This window comes from Pteropus vampyrus, unplaced genomic scaffold, assembly GCF_000151845.1.
Source record: "Pteropus vampyrus isolate Shadow unplaced genomic scaffold, Pvam_2.0 Scaffold43, whole genome shotgun sequence".
NCBI classification, from domain to species: domain Eukaryota; kingdom Metazoa; phylum Chordata; class Mammalia; order Chiroptera; family Pteropodidae; genus Pteropus; species Pteropus vampyrus.
Genome location: NW_011888824.1, coordinates 313,745 through 338,261, shown reverse-complemented (window position 1 = coordinate 338,261; position 24,517 = coordinate 313,745). Strand labels below are relative to the sequence as shown.

The 24,517-nt window shown below is 34.7% G+C and overlaps 1 pseudogene; it reads right to left on the bottom strand.

The window, feature by feature from the left end:
- Positions 1–22,185: 22,185 nt before the first annotated feature.
- LOC111738796 lies at positions 22,186–22,304 on the bottom strand (annotated as a pseudogene).
- Positions 22,305–24,517: the final 2,213 nt, after the last annotated feature.

The following is a 24,517-nucleotide window of genomic DNA, read 5'->3' as shown; positions in this document are numbered from 1 at the left end:
AGCATAAGCCTTCATGATTGTGTTTTAAGTGTTATATGGAAAGATACACTTTCAGCTCAGTAGATATATAGATATAGATGTATATATACACACATACATATAATCATACACATATATGTATAAAATCATCCATCATGGACACCCAATCTACTTTCCCTGTATTAACTCATAATTCTCTTGGGATTCTAGATGTTCTCTAAACTGGATTTATCACTTAACATCATACCTTTATTCTGAATTTCCAGTGCTGCCCCAACCCAGTATCACTACTTCTCTGTACTTTAATACTATTGAAAAAGATATAATTAAGTTTATCTGAAAGATCCAAATTGAGAATCACTCCATCCTTTCTAGCTTTCAGAACTTTGTTTTCACCTTTTTCATTTTACATTTCATTCCATCTTGCGTCATCATCATGCTCAAAGATATGGGGTGTGCACTTAAATATAAGTTAAGTTTTGAAAGTAAGCTGTTTTTATTGAAGGTGATTTTGCCTGTGAAAGACAAAGATGATCTGTATTTTTCAATTAGTTAAGTTGGCCTCTCTTTGTGAGACAGAACACAACTAATCAAAATACTATATGTATATAGAGAGAGTCAGGTAATGTAAGAGTCATGTACAGAAATGGTTGTATTTGCAAATTGATCTCCAGTGCCATAATCCCTCCCTTTGACAATAATATATATAGACCTCACCATCAAAAAAGATTTGTATCTTCTGTACAGAGAGCTCATAAGGATAGTGCTTTTTGACTTACTGAAATTATTCCAACTAAATTCATTTTATTTTGAGCTACATGATGTCAAGTTCTGCTGAACATAGAGAAATGAATGGAATTCTGTTGATTTACGACATACCCTTAGTTCTGAATAGACCTGTGGAGGAAAGGCTATTCAATGATGTGACTGCTGCCTGAGCACTGTCAGATCTGTCAGCTAGACCCAGGGCAGAACAGAGATTGTGTCTCCTAAATACCCTCAGAGACTATCTGATAGAATCCTCTCCTATGCCCCATAGCATACTGGTTCCTGGAACAGGCTGTTGTCCCACCCCCGTCAAGCATAATAGGTGGGTAAGCATAGTATCTATTTTCTCCTTATTTGGGGTGGATCATCCCCCAGTACTCCTATTCATCCTCCACTGTCCTATATAACCCCATAGCTCCTGCCCCCTGGCACAGAGGATGCCAGTATCATCTTACTCCATCCAGGCGTGTGCTTCCTATGTAAGTTCCCTTAATAAACTACTAATGTAACGATAGAATTGTCAGCCTCGTCCTCTGGTCTCTCTTTCCTGGGAAATTTTACATAACAAGACCATTCCAAAATCAGACACGCTTAACTTATCAAACATAAGCAGGACATGGGGTTCCTCTGACAGCTACTAATTTCTATGCCTGTTAGTTCCCAGGGTATATGTTACTCCCTTATGATGCTGTCTCACACGAATAATGTGAACATTACTGACTCTAATAAAAAGTATGAAAGTACTGCACACTCTTTCAAGTATTATATCACTATGTATATTTGTGAAAGTGTGAATAAACTGACAGTGATGTCGGTTTATGAAAAACATGCCTATTTTAAAAAGGGAACCAAGAAATGAAAATTTTAGCAAGGTGTTCATTCTCATATTGAACCTACAATTTCTGTTACACATTATGGTCTGATTTCATGTCTGCTTTAAGGAAAAACATTCTATCAAGCTAAAGTTTCCTTAAACAATAGATATAAAGAGTTTAGTGCTTCATATAAGAAGAATTCAATGCAGTATTTGATTTTAAATAAAAATGAGACAAAAAAGCAGTTAATACTTACATTGCCAGTCAAAGCTATTCTGTGCTATTATAAAACACCAAGCTTATTTTCATATGTATTTACCCAAGAGAAAAAACATATTTCAGTGACAGGAAATTTAGTATGTTATGAAGAACATGGGCTTTGGCATCAGACAGACCCAGATGCAAATTATGGTTTTACCACTTAATAGCTGTGTGCCATTGGGTGACATACTTAAACCACACCTTAGATTCTTCCTCTGTAAGAAAGGAATAAGATATTTTCTTTAAAAGCTATAGTGACATGTTTAATCAAGCACTGTTTGTAAATGCAAAACTGGAAAATGACTTCGGTGTCCAATTCCGATTGTATTTATCACCTGTTGTCACAAGAATACATGTAACAAACCATCTCCAAACACAGTGATTTGCAACAGCAAGCATTTATTCTAATGCCCATGTGTCTGCAAATCAACTGAGATTGACTGATTTAGACTAGACTTGACTGGGACGTGGTGGGACTTGGCTCCAAGGTCCAGTATAAGTTCAGATTCATTCCATGTGTGCTTATTTGGAGGCCTAAGCTGAAAGGACAGCAGCGACCTGTGATGAGTCATCAAAACATTAGAGTAGAACTAATTTGGGCAAGCAAATGAACATCTCTTCTTGTATAAAATTTATTAACTTTCATTGGCCAAAATAAGTTCCATGGCCAAACTCAACATGAGTAGAATTAAAAAGTCACGTACAATGTGTGTGTGTGGGGGGAGGGGGGGCGCGGAAGGGTATATAAATATTTGCTGTACTATAATCCAGACTATCACAGTAGCTAACTAGTAAGTGCTTTAATGATTAAGCAACATTCATAGAATGAAAGGCTATCTACACATTAAAAAATTATGATAGGAAAAAATGATTGGAATAATAATATGATTATGATATATTTTTAAGGGAAAAGTATACTATAAAAAGACATATGTATGGAAAATTATAGGAAGATTTTGGAACGAAATAATAACAGTGGTTACCTTTGAGAAATGAGATATCGGATGATTTGGGTTTCTTCCTCCTCTGTATACTTTTCCATGTTTTAGGTCAGCTGGATTGATTACATATTATTTTTGTCATTTTAAAAGTTAATTAATAAAACTTGCTTTTACAATTTTGGAAAAAAACTTATTTGGGGCAACAGCATTACCACATTAATATGGCTCGAATGAGGAAAAAATAGGGACATTTGTTGTAAATTATAGAACAGAAACTAAAGTAAAAGATTATTTTTATAATTTGGATTATGTTTCAAATTTCAGTATTCTGTATTTTAAATGTTTTTTTCCAGGGAACACAAAGTTGTTTTTATCTCATCCTCCTTCTCAAAAGATAGTTTTACTGACTCTAAAATTGTAGGTTGACATTTATTTTCCTTCAGAGTTTTGAAAACATTATTCTGGATTTCAACGTTGTTGTTGAGACATCTGCTTCAGTTTAATTTTCATTTGTTTGAAGTTATTTTATCTTGTCTCTCTTTTAAGATATTCTTTTTTGTCTTTGATGTTATGCTGTTTCATCGCAGTGTGTCTAGGAGGGCTTTTTCCCCCCTATTCTCATTCTTTCTGTCTCTGTCTCTGTCTCTGTCTCTACCTCTGTCTTTCTCTCTCTCTCTCCTTCCCTCCCTCTTTCTGAAACTTCAATTACCTTCTCTACCATCTGTTTTGCTTAACTATCTTTCATATGTTTAATCTCTTTGTCCCTCTACTATATTCTAGGTAATGCCTTTATCTCCAAATTTATCATTTGGTTCATTTTTTAAAAGCTGTCTAGTGATTTTTGAAAAATCTCTTGTCCATCTTCATAATCTTGATATTGTCTTGCTTTTCTTTAAACCCATGGCTGATATTTATTTCACAGTCTGTATGTGTCTTTCCAAAATCTGCAACATTTTGAGTTTGAATTTTGGCGATTGTCATCTATAGTTGCTTGTATTGGCTTTAATCTTCTTGTGAGAATGTTCTTCCCTAGTTCATCTACTAAGATGTCACCTTTTGGGAGCTTTGGTTTAATGTTGTCTCTTTGCTCTTATATCTCCTCTTAAACAGATTCCAGGCTTTGTCTCTGCTCTGCCTGTGCAGCTCTGGCCCACAAGGTGTGGCAGACACCCTCCGGACAAACGGTGACTTTGGACAAACTTTCTCTCTAGTCACATCTTCTTGCCATCTGCCCTTCAAGATTTTCTTGACTTTCTTATTAGCTAAGGTAAGTAATTAAAAAAAATATGTATTCTTTTACAAAAATTTATTCAGTATTTGTAGGTATTATTTTCTGGAAGAGTTTTTCTGGACAACTATACCACCATATTTTCAAAAAAAGAAAAAGTCCTTAATCATCTTTTTAATAATCTGTTTACAACTAAACAAATGAACACTCTTCAAAGATATGTGCTATGTTATGCTTGTAGAAATCCTTAAATCTAACTTAGTACCTGACACACAAAAGGCAATGAAAGAATAAAGAAGAAATGAATGGAGCCAATCATCTAATCTTATAGCCTCTGAAAACTTCAGAAATATATGGCATTACTAGTTCCCCAAGGAACTTGGAAATCATGTTAAATTTCTAATTTTATTATAAAGGTGTCTAAAAGAGATTGCATAGCCCAATGAAAATGCTAATTATCTGAGAAAATTAAAAAGTCAAAATATTAAAATCTATAATTTTTGCATAACTAGATTTTTTTTTTAATTTATGGCAACTGTCAGAGAGACTACAATTTAATATTAAAGCACTGTGCTTTAATTGCCTAGCTTTGAGTTGTTTGCATCCAAGAGAAAGACAACCTAATGGGTGTCTTTATTCCTAAATTTGCTTTATTCAGTAGACATTTTCTGTCCTCTGCACAAATGAACCTATATGATAAAGGGAAAAAAAAGCAATTCATTCTAAAAACTCCTATATTTTAGGGAACAATTTGGGGACTGGGTCCTAGAGGAAGATTTGAAGAATAGTAATTCATTTTCAACTGTAATTGGCTATGTATGGCCTGATCATTAAAAACTTACTTCCATGGGTTTTATTTTTTATACTTTTTTGGCTTTTTTGTTTGTTTTTTTTCCAACTATTCACATTATTTGTAAAGCCAAGCATTTAAACATAGAAAGAGACATGAAATTTTTATATACTTTTACTGGGATGTTAATAAGCTTTTTTAAAAAACTACATTAATGAAAATTCCTCGGGAAAGGGCAGATCTGTGTGTGTGTGTGTGTGTGTGTGTGTGTGTGTGTGTGTACGTGTATGTGTTGTGTCTACCTGTTATTTACACTTGTTTGTGGTTCACATATTTTGTGGTTGAATTATCCAAAATTTGTTCCCTCCCTTCTGATGAAGACTTGCATTCCAACTTCATTGCAGTGTGCAGTTCTTCTGTGTGGTTTGCTTTTTCTTGCATCTGAAAATAATTTAGGAGAAACATAAAATTTGATTTGGCCCGAAAAATCTTTTCTCCATTTCTTTTTAAAATGTGACCAGTCCAGCCATTTCTATATAAGGATAAAGAGTCAAAGACAGGCTAATCCAGGAAAAATGTGAACCTGAAGACTTCCTCAAATCCGATATTTGGACAAACCAATCCCAAAATATCCAAAGCTTATTCCTTGGCTCTGAGAATTGCAGCATCATAGGACTTACTCTTTTCCCATTATTGGAAATTCTTTTACTTGTTCACACTTTGCCATTGAGGTTTTCTTCTTAAGATTCTTCTTGAGAAAGATTGAGTTTAACTAGAATTAACACTGCACTCCTAAAGTCACAAGAAATGCAAAGCAAAATGATTTTATTTTCCAGCATCAGTGAAAAATATTTAAGCCTGGAGGGACTTCACTAAAAATTAGACTAAAAATAGAAACCATTTTCTAAACTATGGAACATCCAATTCAATGAAACACCACCCAGGCATATTTACAAAAATTTTGAAACTGTGGAATGTGTTTATTATAAAATTAAATGGAAAAGAAGGTTCTAAAATTATAGATGCTACATTAGTACAACTATGATTTCTTTTAAAGCTAGAATAGAAAAGTAAATCAGGAAAAACATACCAGCAAACTGTTAATAGTCATTATCTTTTTTGTTTAGAGACTATGGTATTTTTAATAAAACTTTGCCACTTTTCTAAACTGGGCATTTTTATGATTGTATTTCTGTATTATTGATTTATATATTTAGTTTGAAGGGACAGTGTATTAAGCAAAACAAGTTTTCAGGGATCTGAGTTCTGATACTATTTTTTATCATCTAGTAATGAGGGCTTCATGCTGGAATTTTTATGGTCCAAAAAAATACTATTATCTGGAGATTATATCTCATTTCATGCCTTATTCTTATGATTCTTAGAAAATTTATTTCTTTTCTCTTCCCATTATGTTATATAGGGAACTGGATAGCTTTTTAGAAATGTATTTGTATTGATAGATGTTACAAGTCACATATTTCGCTTTGAAGTGATATTTCAGATAGAAACATTTGCCTTGATGATTCAAAAATGGCTGGATCTAGCACGGGTTAGGTGATTGCTCTGCTTGATTTGGTACTGATAGGACAATGAAAACAAAGATCGATTTGGAACCATTGCTTTTATGAGTTTCTGTGTGTTAAGTTTTCTCATGCAGAGGCACATTTCTCTAACTGTTGTATATTGCTTTAAATCCTCAGGCTGTGGTTGGCATTAATTCATCATAGCAAATACCTTATGTGAAATTATTTACCAGATAACTGAGTACATTTTCTTCCAACCCAACTTTTTACATCACCATGTTCAGTCTACTTAGTTCTAAAATAAAACCATGAAAATGTCCAGAATTTTTCATTGTAATGTAAACTCTGGTTCTAAACTGTAGAATGTGCCTTTAATCCATTAGAAGTTGCATGTTATTCTATTCCTTAATCTCTTTCAAAAGAAATATTTTTCCCTCTAATCAAAGGCATCATGATGCCTTCTGGTACCTTCAAGTAATACCTTCTGTAGATATAATTTCTTAGTAGTTTTTTGAAAAATATTATAAAATAGTATACAGGAGACCACAAACATTCCCCTGCAACATAGTGCAAATTGTACACAAGTCTCATGAACGGCCTACCTGTTTAAATGATCCAGTGGAGAGTTCTGACAGTGGTTTGTCTGTGGAATTCCATCCTGTGCCATTTAAGGCAGACCAGTTACCTTAACTGTTTTAAGAGGACATTTGTCTTGACCACTCTGGTTGAATAAAGTAAATTTTTAAGCAATAAACATCCTTATGGATATTGGAATCTGTATGGAACTATAATCTTAGTTGTCATAGGGAAACGTGGGCATTTTCAGGTTAATGCCGGTGGGAACTTTGAAAGGCCATTGACATCACTCGGTCTAGAGGTTCATATGAGTTTTTTCAAGATGATTATAGACCATAAATGTCTGTTGAATGAGGCTAATGAACAAAATTTTAGGTGCAAAAATATTGTTGCTTTATTGTATCTAATTAAAGTTTTTCATATTTCTATTTCATATTTCTATTATATATAATTAACTGATTGATCCAGCTTAGGTTATGGGCTTACCACTCAATCCATTAGGAAGCGTACATCTCCAAAGTAAAATAATGGCCTTTCCCTGCAAGTTTCTAATTTGAAATATTTGACCCTTCCCTTCCCTTCCCTTCTGCCTTTCTGCTACTTTCCTTTTGTTCTCTCCTTCCTTAATCTCTACTTTCTTTCCTTCATCCCTCCCTTTTATCAGGGCCACATTGTCATTTCAAAGCACAATATTGAATGTACAGGCCCAGTTCAATTTAACAATTGAGACTCAGAATCAAATCAAACAACAATTTATTTGTCAAAATTATTTCAGTTTTGCAGCTTGTTACAAAGTCATTTAGATATCTTGAAGAATCAAGCTATTTTCTTTTAATAAATAGTAACTGCTCTTTCAAAATTTAAAACAAACAGAATTCTTTCAATTTCAAGTATTCTCCCAGATATATTTCTTAAAACTCTGTACTCTGTTATAATAGAACAATTGTAAAATTAGGAAATATTTTTAACAGAAAAAAATGTGGAAATAGTCTAGGATTTTTAGTTTGTTTCTTCTTGTGCTCAGGGTTGCTTTCTGATATTAATGAAGACATATTCTTGCTATTAAAATTGGTCCAAGTTTATATAAAGGTATTCAATATATGTATTTTAAAGTATTGTCACCCCAGAATGGAACTTTTGTGTTTCCCAGGTGAACAAGCTAGAGGATTTTGGGGGCAGAAAGCCCTTTCCCAAAGGCTGTTGTTGTGGTTGGTCTTAAGTGCTGGGTTCTCCCCATCCACCATTCAGTCCCTTATAAATTTCACAAATGAAATATGTTCTGTTTTTCTTTTATTTTCTCCTGAAAATCATTTCCTAAAGAGTTAAATGATAATGTGCATCTCATATATTGGCTGAATTTGCCATATTATTATGTTATATATGTATGGGTGTAGAGAGCTTGTGCATCACTGACCCACTAGAATGCTTCCAAAGACAACAGACTAAACTTGATTGTAACTAAGACAATTTACATCCTTTTTATCCTAATGGGTGTGTATATATATATATATATACACACACATATATGTGTGTGCGTGTATAATTTTATATTCAAGAAATGAAGTCAGTGGAGCTGATCTCTTTAAAATAAAAAATGTCAGTAAGAGGGGACTCCCACTTGAGAGAATAAAGAATAGACATGCTTTTTCTTATTCCTCCTGCTGTGGACAAGTGAAAATCTTAATCATTGTATGCAAAACAAGCATAAGAAGACTATGAAAGGTGAAAGAAGAAGGTAGACTGACTGAAGACCTCAGGACCCAAAAAATAACAAAGTAGTGAGTTCCCTGTATTTTCTTTTTGCCTCATAAATCCCAGACTTGGAGCTAAAGAAACTGTCAACCCAGAAACACAAATGTATATAGACCAAAAAAGCGCCAACAAAAGTCTGTTCTTCTCAGCTAAAGGACCAAGAATGGGGCAGTCTAGCAAGGCAGAAAATTTTAGATAGTAGCTGCTCTATTTCAGCTAAATGTCACAGGAAAACCATGCATGGTCTCACTCCCACCTGTACCAGCAAAGGCTGACAAAGAAGTCTAGACTTCCACTCTCACCAGGCTATAAGGAGTGCCTTCTAACACCAAGATATTGTCAGAGGAAGCCTAGTGGAGTGTCAAATCTTTTAATACTAGCCAGCAGTAAAGTGTTCATTCCTAGCCCTGTGGTGTCACATGGGAAGCAGTAGGATTCACTACTGTATCTACCAGCCAGGGTGGTATCAGAGGATACCTAGTGGGGATCCTGAATTTTTCTCCCACACCAAGCAATAATGAGGAGCTCTATCTCTTTTCACCAGTCAACAGATGCTGAGAAGGAAACCACAAACTTACATCTAATAGTAATAAGGTGATGCCCACACTCAACCTGCCAGAGTGGGGTCAGAAGAAGAAAAACTGAAGCAAATAAAATTACCAGAGATATAGAGGGACATTGCATAATGTTAAAAGTTTAATCCACCAAGAGGACATAGCAATCCTAAATGTGTATGCACCAAAAAATAAGAGCAACAAATGCGTGAAACACGTGAAGCAAAAACCGATAGAACTGAATAGAGAAATAAATTAGTCCACAGCTATAGTTAAAGATTTCAGCACCCCTCTCTCAGCAATTGATGGAACAACTAGACAAAAAATCAGCAAGGGTATATAGAACTCAGCAACATCATCAACCCACAGGCTTGAATTGACATTTATAGCATACACTACTATCAACAACAGAATACACATTTTTCTGGATGACACATGGAATGTGCACTGAAATAGATTATATTCTGGGAAATAAAACAAACTACAACAAATTTAAAATAATTGAAATTACACCAAGTGTGGTGTCTGACCACACTGGAATCAAACTAGATACAAATAGCAAAAAGATAACAGGAAAACCTCCAACCACTTGGAAACTAAACAACACATTTGAAACCATGGGTCAAAGAGGAAGTCTCAAGGCAAATAAAAAATACATTGAATTGAGTAAAAATTAAAATACAACATATCAAAATTTATGGCACATACTTGATGCAACTCTGAGGGGGAAATTTATAACACTACATGTTTATGTTAGAAATGAGGAAATGACTCAAATCAGTAATCTACACACTTAAGTTTGATAACTTAGAATTAGTGGACCATATCTTCAAAAAGCACAAGCTACCAAAACTCACCCAACATGAAATAGATACTTAGAATCGGAATATGCCTAAAATTATTTAAAATTTACATTTATAATTTTAAAACTAATTATACAAATACTTAATGAACAGTTAACACTAATTACAATAGTTTCAAGAAAATAGACTAGGAGAAAAAATTTACCAATTAGCCTAATAAAGCTAATATTACCTTGATATCAAAACAAGACAAAAATAGTACAAAAAGAAAAAGTACAGACTAATAACACTCATGAATATAAAAGTAAATATTCTTAACAAAATATAAGCTAATAGAATTCAGTAACATATATATAGAATTACATATCACGACAAAGCAGGGTTTATTTCAGGGATGTAAGGTCAGTTTACTATTTAAGAATCAGTAATGTAACTTGTCATATTAACAGGCTAAATCAATCACACGATGGTATTGATTGATACAGAAAATGCATTTAACAAAAATTCAGTAGCCATTTGTGATAAAAATTTTCAGAAAATTAGGAACTGAGGAGTCTCCTCAGCTTGTTAAAGAGCATCTAAAAAAAACAAAACCAAAAAAAACCTTACAGCAAAGATATATTTAATATTTAATGAAATAAATAATATTTAAATGAAAGACTGAATACTTCCACTTAAGATCAGGAACAAGCCAAGGATTTCCAGTCTCACTGCTCTATTCAAATAGCGTTGGAAGTTCTAGTCAATGCAATATGGCAAGAAAAGGAAATAAGATCCATACAGATCATAATACCCCCAAAAGTAAAATACTTAGGTAATAATTTAACAAATTATGTACAAGAGCTATGTGAGGAAAATGACAAAGCTCTGATGAAAGAAATTTTTAAAAAGAACTAAATAAATGGAGAGATAGTCCATGTTCACAGACAAGAAGACTCAATATTGTCAAGATGTCAGTTTTTCCCAACTTGATCTATACATTCAGTGCAATCCTAATTAAAATCTCTGCAAGTTATTTTGTGGATATCAACAAAGTGAATCTAAAGTTCATATGGAAAGGCAAAAAAAGAAAAAAAAAAAAGCAGAAAAGCCAACACAGTACTGAAAGAGAAGAACAAGTCAGAGGATTGATACTACTCAACTTCAAGGTTTACTGTAAAGATACAGTAATCAAGACAGTGTGGCATTAACAAAAGAATAGACAAGTAGATCAATTGAAGAGAATAGAGGGCCTGGAAGTAGACCCACATAAATAAGTCAACTGATCTTTGACAAAAGAATAAAGGCAATACAATGGAGCATTTATGGTGTTTTCAACAAATGTGCTGGAACGGCTACATATCCACATGCAAAAAATGAATCTAGACATAGACCTTACCACTCTTCATAAAAATTAACTCAAAATAGATCATAAACCTAAATGTAAAACACAAATCTCCCAGAACAGGAAGGGAACCCAGATGCTCTTTAATGGATAAATGGTTAAATATACCGATATATTTGTATGATACAACCGTGTGATAATGAGAAATGAACTATGGATACACACAACAATTTGAATGAACCTCCAAAGAATTATGTTGCATTAAAAATGCCAATCCCCCCAAATTACATACTATATGGTTCCATTTTTATAACATTCTCAAAATGACAAAACTAAAAATGGAGAACAGATTAGTACTTGTCAGGGGTTAAGAATTGATGGAAGGAGAAATAGGACAGGAGGGAAGTGGGTGGCTATAAAAGGGCTATGAGAGATCTTTGCAGTGATGGAGGTGTGCTGCATCTTTAATGTGTCCCTATCAATATTCTGGTTGTGATACTGTACTAAAGTTTCGCAAGATGTTACCATTGGAGAGAAACTGGGTTAAGAGTACATAGGACCTCATGACTGCCTGTGAATGTGTATCCAAAAATTAAAGGTTAATTTTCTTTAAATGTCTAGCAAAAGTCATCAATATCAGGGTTTACAGCATCAAAAAATTATTTATTTTCAAGTTTCAGAGTGAAAATTATGTTACCTGGAGATGTTTAGGGTTAAGATAATTTCCATTTAAGGTCATGTAATTTCTTGCTGTCGGTTACTTCTCCCATCCTATATTAGAGAAATTCTTTCAATGCCATTTGTAAAAGTCATTAGCAGTCTGAGATGATGCAGTGATGGTTTCTGGATTTGTATTCAATCATTATATAATCAGAATAATTTATGATTATATAAATTATTGTAGTATACTTTTTTCACAAAGCATGTTTATTATGTCACTTGATAGTAAATGTTATATTTTGACTATATTTGAAAACATTTGCAGTGTTGCTATGTTTCTATTAAATGAACTTCTAATGTGACAAGAATCTAATGAATAGTATCTAGTAGTTTCTTACAGAAGCTACCTGTAATATGGTAAGCTTTTTATTAAAAAAAAAAAATTCTAGTGGAGTCTGCGATTACCACGATAAGCCTACTATTATCTTGGCATTGGGAGATTTTTGATTCATTAATTGACCGTTGTATGGAATCAGCCATTAAATTTAATGCTGGAGTGAAATTACAAAAAGACAATTTTAAAGACAGGCAATATAGATTCAGATTATTAGGAAGTATGAGTTTTACAGGCTCATATTATATATGATAAAATAGGATGAGTACATACTGATCCTACATGGAAATAAAATAACATGGATGATAAAAAGAGAATTATTGTAATTAATTATTTAAAATTTGGATTTTTAAAAATAATTACTATTGTATTGTGGTGTCATATAACATTAAAAATGTTTCAATTGGGAACAATATTTTCTTTATTCTAACCACATTAAAAGATGTATACTTTTCAACACTAGTCGGGAAAGAGGCACTCTCATACACAGTAGGTGGGAGTATTACTACAGATTATTTGGTGAGAAATTAAGTAGTAAATAACAAAATGTAAAATTTTCATATCCTTTGGCTCATTTGTGGCTTTCGTAGAAATCCTGTCTAAAGAAACAATCATGTAAGTGTGCAAGGATAGACAAGTATGTTTATTGTAGCACCATTTATGGTAATGAATACCTAGAAATAATCAATGGTGGAATGATTAGACAAATTATATTATATTCACACTATAGCATATTATACAGTTATTATAAAGAATAAATTATTGTCTGAATGTATAGACATGGATGAATATTCATCATCTTTTTTTGACCAGGAAAAAAACAGGTTACAAAATAGTATGTATAGTACGGTTCTAGTGTTTTATCAGAAAATAATATATAGTTATAAAGTGCTTACAGTGCATATAAGGAAGTATGAAAGAAGAGGCAGATCAATATGAATTCCTGATTTTAAGGGCGAGGGAATTGCTGTTATCTCTTTTTATTTCATATGCTCCTCTACTATTTGAATATTGTTTCAACAAACATGTACTACTTCTATCTATAATTTTTTAATGTTAATGAAAAGACATATATGGTAGGTAAATCATGTTTGCTGAACTAGAACTAGTACTTTGAACATTGTGCAGAGAATTACATATTTTTGTAGAAAATAAGCATGCTGAAATCATTTTTACAATAATTTTCCAATTACTAATATTTGTTAGCAGCACAATTTTGAGGACAATTATGTGTAGGTAAAACTTAGATACCATTCAAGAAGTTTTAAGTAGTTTTAAGAGTGTATTTAAGTGTATATTGTCACTTGTGTTTTTTTCTTTAATCAGATATCAAAAACAAGTAAAATGAGAGCTAAACCTTAATCATGTTCTAAATGTCTTACAAAAAGTTACCAGAAAGAGGTGAATATGAGTAATGCATGTATTGGCATTGCCTGGACGTTGAACAGTTTCCCTATATAATGCACATCTTGTATTAGCAATGGTATTAAAAGGTCCCATTATACTTAGGTTAAATAAATAAATTAAATAATAACAATATGTTCATTTTTCACCTTATTTAAATAAACCTTTAGAGAAAAAAAATCAGTGTTACAAAGATTAACATTAAAATCTTCACCATATCATAGATTTTTCAGTTTTCTCACCTTAAAAAAAAGTGAGGAAATATACTGAGTTAGTGGCGAGCAAACTTTATTGCACAAGTTCAAATATTAAAAAAATGTATTCACAGACCAATTTTTAGCAATAGGAGTTATATCTTTTAAAATCAGGAAATGAAGTAACTATCACTGTGCTTTTGCAGTCCTTCATTAATTTGCTGTCACTTGAGGCTTTCAAAATTTTAGCCAACCTTCCAAAAATTGCCTAAATGATACACACTGCAATATCTAATTATAATGTGGCTTGAAAAAAATTTGTTTTGAAAACACTTCTAAAGCTAATTTATTTTATAATCTGTATGATGATTAATTTTATGTGTCAACTTGGCTGGGCCACAGTGCCCAAGTATATGGTCAAACATTATTCTCCATGTTTCCATGAGGGTGTTTTTAGATGAGATTAACATTTAAATCAGTGGACTTGAGTAAAGCAGATTGCCCTTCATAATGTGGATGGGCCTCATCCCATCAGCAGAAGGCTTGACTATAAAAAAAGAGAGCTCCCCCAAGCAAGAGGGAATTCTGCAGCGGATGGCCCTTGGACTGCAACTGCAACATGGGCTGTGGATCTAGAGCCTGCCGGCCCACACTGCATATTTTGGACTTGGCAGCCTCTATAATCACATGATCCATTTTAAAAAAATAAATATCTTTCTGTATATATATATACATCCTATTGGTTCTATTTCTCCAGAGAACTCTAATACAATCTGCTTAATTACAATATTTTCTTATAGTACATTTAATTAATTTTAAACTAGTTTTCCCATTGCAAATAAATTAAGCAGAAATCCTCACGCCTTACAGTCCCCCAACTCAAAATACCTCTGACTTAGCTTATTGGCTCTCACTGATTGGTTAGGGAATCCATTCTTGAGTCTTCTCTTTCCTTACAGACCTGACTGAAGTGCACCGAAGTATTCAAGACCACCAGGGTCCAAGCAGGGCCAATGCACCTGACTTTTTCCTCTGACAGATTAGGCTAGATGTGGCTAGTGAGCTTGGGTAGTTCATTTTTAAGGTTTCTTCAATGGAAATCTTGTATTCCATAATTCTAAATATACCATTTAATATAAATTCAGTGCGTAGATGCTTGTGCAAGTTGGCACAAGAAACTGAGTGTCGAACGCTTAAAACAATGTTGCCATTGTAGGCACAGGAGATTTTTATTGGCTTTAGCAACACTGGTTTTCTCATAGTAATGATGATGTAATTGGTCAGGATGGTCATAAAAAGTGGCATTTGTGGTTTTCATAGATAAGACTATGTAATGGATCCATAGTCGTTACAGCTGCCAACATTCTATCATCATTCAAAATACAAAATTATGCTTCTTCTTATAATTCTAGAATTAGAAGAGAAGTTATGGTTTATTTTATTTAACTTCTCATTTTAGAAAAGAGGAAATAGGAACCAAAGAGGTCAAATTATACACTCTACCAGACCCACCAAGTCTTAAGATGAAAATGGTGTATCCAGGATCAGGCACAAGCAGCACCAAAAGGCCCAAGTAAGCAGCACAATCTTGAGGCCCAAACTTCCATTTCTTGTTTGGTGGTACCAAGCAAGACCTCTTAACAACTTTTACTTATGCTGTATAGCGGATGCCTTATAAGAGCTGTCAGAGGAGGAAAAGAACAAAGCTGATTTATGAACCATCAGCTCAGTATATGTGTGCAAGCTGAAAATGGATTGGGGCTTCACTACATCTGCTCTCCATAGCGGCCTTGAAACACAGTGGTGGGGGAAAATCTTTCCAATAAGCAGAGCTCCAGGTGGCATAACTGACCATCCTCTTTTGTTGAAAGAGAATGGCTCAAGATTTAAGTCTATGCAAATTCATGGGTGGCTAATAGCTAGGAAAGAGAAAATGAGAAGATCAGGAACAAGAAGGTCTATGGTCATGTTATGTGCTTGGACTAAGGAGAGTGAGCGCAAAGTGTGAAAATCTTTGTATTGCATATTAATAGCCACCAGAGAGCATCTGCCCTGCAATAGGCATTAAACCAGCAAGTTATAGTAGACAAAATGTCAGCTGGTGCACCAGCCGTCTCTCTGTCATCAAAGACCCCAGGGCTTGAATACTGGGCACAATGAACAGAGTAACCCTGGTGTCAGGGATGGAGGCTATGCATAGACCCAACCACATAAGCTCCCATTTACTAGGGCTGGTGTAACTTATGCTACTGCTGAATGACCAACAGTTGGCAAGAGAAGTCAATGCTAATCTTCAAATATAGCCCTATCCCTTCAAGAAGCCAGCCAGCCACCTGGTGGCAAGTAGAATGTATTAGACTCCTTGCACCCTGGAAGAGGCAGCAATTCATTTTGGATTAACAGTTTTCGAATCTATACCTATTCTAGGTCTGGATTTGCCTTTCTCGTCAGAAGCACCTCAGACAGCACCATTAGCCATGGGATTGCAGAAAGTTTAATCTAACCCCATAAGATCTCACATAACATCAGAGTAAGGGCATAGTTCTTAACCAGGGGCAATTTCCCCTCCAGGGGACATATGGCAATGTCTGGAGACAAATTTGGTTGTCCAACTAGGAGGATGCTACTGACATCTAGTGGCTAGAGTTCAGGGCTGCTGTTAAAAATCCAACAATGTACTTAACACAGCTCCCCACAACGAAGAATTATCTTGCCTCAAATGTCAATATACTTCAGAAACCCTAGACTAAAAAAGTCTCTTTATAGCAAAAGAAGTGCAACAGTGGGCTCACGATAGTGAGATCCACTGATACAAAAGCAGCTGGCATTGAAGAGCAATAGAATAGCTTATAGATGACGCAGATGAGCATAAGCTCAAAAATGATACCGTTCAAGGATAGGGGATCCAGTAAGCAGTATATACCCAAATAAATGACCATTATATGGCACTGTGCCCCATAAGTTAGGATTCACGATGCCAAGAACCAAGAGATGAAAGTAAAATGACCCATAGGGAGTTTATGTTTTCTTTTTCTAAAATTCTGATCTCTGTGTATTTAGTGGTCTTGGTTCCTAATGTAGGAAACACCCACCAGCAAAATATATGCTATGATTTATGCCTGTGCACTTCATACTTCTCATGCCAAGGGACCAACAGGCAAGGATAGTGGAGCACCACAGCAATAGAGGCAGTTGATCTGATCATCAGAAGTAAGGCTATTATGATACATTGGGTACAGGGAGGAATGTGTTTGGTACTTGGTTATCTCTTAGTACCTCTTTGCCCAATTTTGATGGTAAATGGACAAGTATAGTAGACACAGTCTGAGTAGAGCTTGATGCGGTTTAAACAATCAGAGAAATGACTTTGGGTCATCCCACCAGCTAAGCTACCAAGACCAGTACAGGACTAGTTGTGGGAGAAGAGAATCTAGGATAGACTGTGGAGGAAAGAGATGCTGACACCACAATTAGAGCTTCAAGCCCACCTGCATCAGTGAAAGTTATAATTTTTCCCATTAACTTTTCTCTAACAAGTTTACCCAAAAAGAGACCCACCAGAGTCCTGCAGAAATGACTTTCAGGGCTTAGATGAAGCGAGGGGATCCAAGCCATGCAAGAGTGGGCAATACTGGATGTGCTGCTACACTGCCCAGACTCCCCTTCCAGGAAGGAAGGAAGGACTAATTCTCTTAACTGCTGCATGTGTTGCTGGCTGAGAGCTCTCAACTGTCAGTCTTCTCTAGGGTTTGCTATCCCCTGAAGAGAACCACATTAGTCAGATTACTTCTCCTCCAGAGGGCAAGATGCATCCCAAGACTGGTTGATGTGGGGTGCAAAGGCCTGGTCCCCTTTCCCCAGCTCAGTATATATTTAAAGGGCCATTCCAGTTTTAGGGCTCCCCTTGGGCTTGCCTTAGTTCTCGTTACTTCTCCCTTAGCCTAATTCTGCTTCCTTCCCATCCCACGCAGGTGTTGGTTTTGATAGCAATTCCCCCAAAACTTTCTGTATACAAAGCTCCAACTTGAAGTTAACTTTCTGGAGAACATGACTTACAACAGTAATACATGTACAGTACATCCCCATGACTTATTTTACAAACGAAAGTTTGTATTTTGACTACCTTTTTAATTGCGAATTCTATTTACTTAATAGGACTATTCAATTTTTTCTTTCATTTTTGTCAGTTTGATTTGTTTTTCTCCAAAGGAGTTTATCCCTTCTAATTTGTATAATTTATTTTCATAAAATTTATCACTGTATTTCATCTTCTTTGTTGTTGTTGTATAATCAGATTTTCATCTGATATGATTTAACTTTAGCCAAAAGAACTTCCTCTAGCATTTCTTGTCCATATCTGCTGATGAATCCTTTACTAGCTTGACAGATTTTATATTTTTCTTTAATAAGTTTAAAAATATTGTTCCATTGTCTTCTGATTTTCAGTTTCTGATTAGAGGGCAGCCTTCTTATTGCTGACTCCTGTATTTAATGTGTATTTAATGTCCTCTTGCTCCCTTATGTTCTATTTAAGTTTGTCTTTCAGCATTTTAATATAATATAATAACTCTGCTTGGTATTTGCTTAAATTCTTGAATTTATGGATGGATTTTTTTTATAATGTTTTGAAAATTTCCAACCCATGTTTCTTCAAATAATTTTTCTACTTTATGCTCTCTTGTCTTTCTAAGACTCCAATTACACAAATATTAGTTCATTTCCTGTTATTCTACATTTCACTAATGTTCTGCTTTTCATTTTTAAAGTAATATTTATGGTAAATTTGCTCATAATTATTAATAATTCTGATAGAAAGACCAAAAGGTAAGCAGTTTCAACACTTCATATTGTACCTTTTGAAATGGCAGCTTTTTCTCTTCCAACTTTATATTTCATTTTCTTTTTTGCATCTCATAGTCTTGGCCATGACTCGCAGTGTACATTGATCAATAGCGATGATAATAAACATTTTTGTCTTTAATCTTAAGGGGAAAATATCTAAAATTTCACCAGAGGGAAGCTGTTTACTAACCTTACTGAAAGATCTTCAATCAACCTTAGGGAGCTTCCTAATTTTAAGTATTTTTCTGTTTTTAAGTAATTTTTTTTAAATGTATTGCTTTTGTTTTTCTCCAACTCTTGGAAAAAATATGGGGCAGTAGTCACTAGTGGTATTCTCTAAACATTTCAAAATGTCTCCATTTCCAAAAACATGTAAGATTGCACTTATTCATTCTCTGGAAGTCAGGCTGGCCATGTAACTTGCTTTATTTATGCAGATGTGTATCACTTCTGGACAAAAATTCTCAAAGCCAGCGTGGTGTACTTCGCCAGGTTCCCTTTCTCTGCCTCAGTGATTTTATAAACATGTGTAGAGAAGGTGCTTTCCTCAGCCTGGATCCCTTAGTGACTATAATGAGCAGAATCTCTTTGCCAGTGTTCATTGGATGGGTAATGAGAAAAATTTAATTATTATAATGGTAAACTACTTAGATATTGGGGTCGTTTATTCACATAGAATAACCAAACTTATCTTTTATTTTTCTTTTTATGCTAAATTATTCTTGCACTTAAAGTATTTACTCCTGATCATAATACTTATTAATATTTTTTTATTCCTTAGCTTTTTTTGTAGATAATATTATACTTGGTGTACCTATTAAGCAAAACCAAGTAAACAATGCGGCTTAGAGAATATTTTCTTCAAAAACCATTTCTTTCCAAGTGTGAAATGAGTGAAAGAAAAATAATTAAAAATATAGTCCCTGTCTTCAGGGGAAAATAGTTTATTAAAAGAAATAAGTTCTATACATGCCTTGTGAGCTTAGGAATAGAAAGAAAGAGAGAGAGAAAGACAGAGAGAGAGAATCTTCTCTAGATCAAGTGATTCTGGAAGACTTCCTAGAAAAGGTGACATTTAAACTGAGCTTGAAGAATGAACAGAGTAATGATAGGAAAACTTCTAGGCAAGGTCCAGTAACTAAATATACTATGAGGCAAGTATAAGCAAGATAAATGAATGGAACAAGTTAACACAGTTTGGCTTACTTATAATAGCAGAGTTAAACTGTAGGAGTATGAATTTAATTTTATAGGGGAGAAATTTTGTTATTGTTTTAAGAAGATGATTAATATTGTCATTGTATTTAGGATGATTTGCAAGAGGCAGGTACTAGAGATCATGAGAGGTTGCCAGGGGTAAGGATTTTTAATTGTTGAGATGAGACAGTAAGGGCCTGGAAAAAGATGAAAAGCAGGAATGGCTTTGAGCTACATGGTTTACAAATGTGTTTGTCTATGGCTTAGAACTTGAAAAGCTAACATTCTTCATTTTTTACATTGTGAGGCATAGAAATAAAGTTCGTAACTAAATACACCTTATTGGATAAGGTGTATTTTACGTATTGGACACTGACTAAATTATGCTGAGGTTCAACGCTAAAATCAAAAGTGAAAACACAGATGCCTAAGGAAAGAAAAGTTGGCAGCATAAACTTCTGGGAATTAGATAGAAGTTTTTTTGTTTGTTTTTGCCTTTTGCTGCACAATGGGCAATTGTGTTTCAGGTGTATTTGCTTATTCTAGTAGAAAAAAATCCATCCGCTAAAACAAAAGTATCATTATAAAGAGCTAGACGTAATCAACAACGCCCTACTTTGCCATGTCTTGCATGACTGTAAAGGGATCACATTCAGGGACTATGGATCAGATTTCTTTGTCTCCTTTTTAAAAGGTATTTTGGGAATTGTAATAGTTTTGCATGTTCTCAAGCATCATTTGTTCAGGAGAGAGGGGCTGGGTGTCAAGCATAGGAGGGCTCTAGGGATTTCTAAAGTGGTCACTTTGAGAGTCATAATATATTTGTTGTCACGTCTTTCTTCCAATTCTGGTTTTGCTACCTTCTCTGTCTTCAACGTAAATAGCAAGACAAAAGGAGCTATCCTCCTGCTGCTCAAAATATCTACTTAGTTGGGTAAAATTTATAATGTTGGATTCCACTTTTAGCCAGGAAATGCAAACAAAGCATGAAGACTGCTTGTTCCCTGACCCTAAATTCATTCCATGTTGCTATAGCATCACCCCTGAGAAAATGGGCCCGCCTGTTTTCCACCCCATAGATGCACTCAATGGGCTTTTGTCAGCTCTTGAATTATAGCATTAAAATTTAAACACTAGGGATTTAATGGAGGATTATTATGACACTTCACTGCATTCTTTCTGTTGCCATTAGCAACAACTGAAGGATGAAATAAAATAATTGTTTTAAGAGGTACTGTTTTCTTAAAAGATGGTCTACCTACATGCTTGGAGTTTTATAAACTGGTTTGTATGGGTTACTATTAACATTAGAAGAGTACTGGTAGTATATAATACCAATCCAGTGATTGAAAGTATTTTTATTTTTCTTTCAGTTCACCAATCTACAAAGACCCCGGATATTTTCACAGGCCCCAGAAGATGAACTTCAAGCTGCTGCTCCCAAACACATTCTCCACTGTCTGGAAGACGTGCAAAGGCAACTGCACAGTGTTCTCCATCTCAAATCCTTCAAAGTGCTGTGCGTGGGAATAAAAGAATCTCTGCCAAAAGCCCCAGAGAGATCTGTCTGTCTGTATGGTATGGTAATGACAGAGACTAGTCCAGAGAGGATTCTGGGAGAAATCCAGCTATTGAAACTTAATGAATGGAACTGAGAATTTCTTGTTACAATACTGTTTGTTTCTTTGATTTGGTCATATCCTTGTATCTAAAAGGACATAAAAAATAAATTATAAAAGTAAGATATTATTGTGTTGGTCTTTGAATTTCCATTTGGTTGTATATTCTGAGAAATTTTCTGATAGATAATTTTATATCTAGATTTATTTTCTTTGCCAGTCATTTGTCTTTCTAGTTGTGTGTCATTTTTATGTCTTCCCTATTCTAATGTCAGCATCCAGGTTTATATTCAGGATTGTACTACCAATATATAGATTTCTTCTCTCATATTCTTGCTAGATAATGCTTTTCAAAATATTTTCAATTTTTGTCTTGGAATAAATTCAAGTTCTTGTAGCAATAATTCAAAATAAGTAACAGGCAGTAAATAAATAGTCTTTTGGATTTTCAGCACCCAGAGATAATACTTTTTCTTTTAGGCAAGGCAAACTTTGGTTGACCTCACAGATTACAAGGACCTTGACAGCTTACAATCCCTTATTTTTTTCATTTTTTACAACCTAAGACACCTGATCTTCCTAGGTGGTCTCCCATCCAAGTACTAACCAGGCCCAACCCTGCTTAGGTTCTGAGATCAGACGGGATCGGGCTTGTTCAGGGTAGCATGGCCGTAGACGAGGTAATACTTCTTAACCTAAGTATGATTATTTATATATAGCAATGAAAATAAGTCTTATTTTCACCAAAGACTTTCAGGGTTCCCCTGTCCTCTTCTCAGAGGCAACCCTATTACTGGGTCTTGTGTTTTCTTTCAGAGGTAGTCCATGCAAATTTCTTTATATATGTTATTTTTACATGAAAATGATAAATTTCACATTTTTCAGCTCTTTTCACTTTCACATAATAATAAATCTTGAACCAGAATTTGTATGGAGAACATAGGAGTGATATTTTTGTGAGACCAGAGGGTTAGGGGTTTGAGGGAGGAGACTAAGGGTCTTGCCTTAAAGTTGCCTTTGCTAAGCAAGCACATCTTTATTTGTTAAATTGTATGTAACAGGTCAATAAGTGCAAAAGGTACCAAAACATGCTTTTATTCACACTTTATATAACACTGAGGAAATACTCACCATCCATAAAAACAAAACTTTTTAATATTATTTGTCATGTTTTGAGATAATTTGCCATTACTTGTGTGAAACAATTAATTTCTCTGTCCAGTTTCCTAAATGAGAAATTCTTAGTGGTTCCTTGTCATTTGCTTTCCAAAATAATGTTGCAACAAACAGTTTTTCCAAATATGACTTTACATACACAATATGCTTGTCCTCTAAATTACTAGTAGTTGAAATACTTAGGTCAAAACACAATATACATGGATGTTCACTGTCAGTGAACCAGAACAAGCAGATAGGAGAACCTCTGTGAATTGAGGGCCCCATTGAACCTACGGTGTCACTTCAGGATACAGAATGGGAGATGAAATTTCCCACAGCTGCCATGTTTCATATCAAGCTGAGATGCTGCTGGGGCCAGGCTGACTATGCTCTTGAATATGTCATTTTCACCTGATAAATGAGGCTTATTGGGGCTTTACCACCATGGTAGTCATTGAGTCTCAATTGACCCACCCCAAAAATGGAGTCACAAAACTTCTGTGGGTCAGGTGTTTAACTTGGCCAAGAGCCCAATAGCAAGCTTTTAACTGGTTTCAAAATAGCAATGAGTCTGAAACCTTAAAGGGTCCTTCAGGGTCTAGGAGGCTGCTTCCCATTGTTAGAGACCTCAACTTACTAAAATTTTCAATGAAACTTGAGCTCAAATGTGTCACTAGGATGGTGTGTCTCATTAACATTTCTCTGCATGCAGCTCTTTTACAGAGTTGGGAGAATCCTCTTGGCACATTTGAGATGAAGAAATACATATAGATGTAGAAAAAGCAACAGCAGTACATTGAATTTCCCCAAATCCCTCAACCTACAAGGTCACACTTTTGCCACTGTGAACCCTGTCCAAATTCCATTCACTGAATCTGGGTGCTCGCTTCCCCCCAACCCCCAACAGGAGTAGGTAAGACAGTGACCTGGGCTGCTGTATCCAACAGAGTTACCCAGCATAATGAGACTGGTGTGCATGACCTTTGGTCTCTTTTGAGGACAGGGAGTTCTGTCCGTAAAGCAGCCAACGTCAGGGTAGAGGGAAAGAGAGTAAATCAAAGGGCATTAAGGGAGAGAGGCGCTCCATGCCAGTAAGCAAGGCATTGCATTCAATTTCAGCAGGTTTTGAGCAAGTACTAAATTATAACAACGAAAAGAACTACTAAGGATTTTGGTCTATCCAAAGCTCATGTTGATATAAGTGTTTGAAAAGAGAAAGCTTTCATATAACTGTTATATCTCATCAAACGGATAAAGCGTGGCTAGGAAATAGTTGCATATTTGTTTCCATAAAATTTGAGATATGTCTACACTTAGCCTATATCTTTTCATCGTGAAATTTGATTTCTGGTCTAAGGACTTTTCACTTGTAATTCCCAGTTAATTTTTTTTTTTAATAAGAAAGTACTTTTGTTAATGTTTCTTATAAAGTACTGCATTCACTTATTTTTAATTATGTTTTTTGTTTGAGATTAAGGTTATATGCCAGTCTTGTGATAATTAACTCACTTGAAGACTTCACAATTTTTTTCTATAACTGCTGTGGCAGGGGCGTAAAATTATTTAGTGGCATCAAAAATGCACTAAGAACATTTGTTAAGCTTTCTATTACTACATATCTTGTCTATAAGACTCCTTGTGATTTAACATAGGCAACTCTTACGAGCAATAACTATTCAAATTTTTCCCTCGTAAAAACGTCTGTGTTAGCAATGAGTATTATCATTCACAA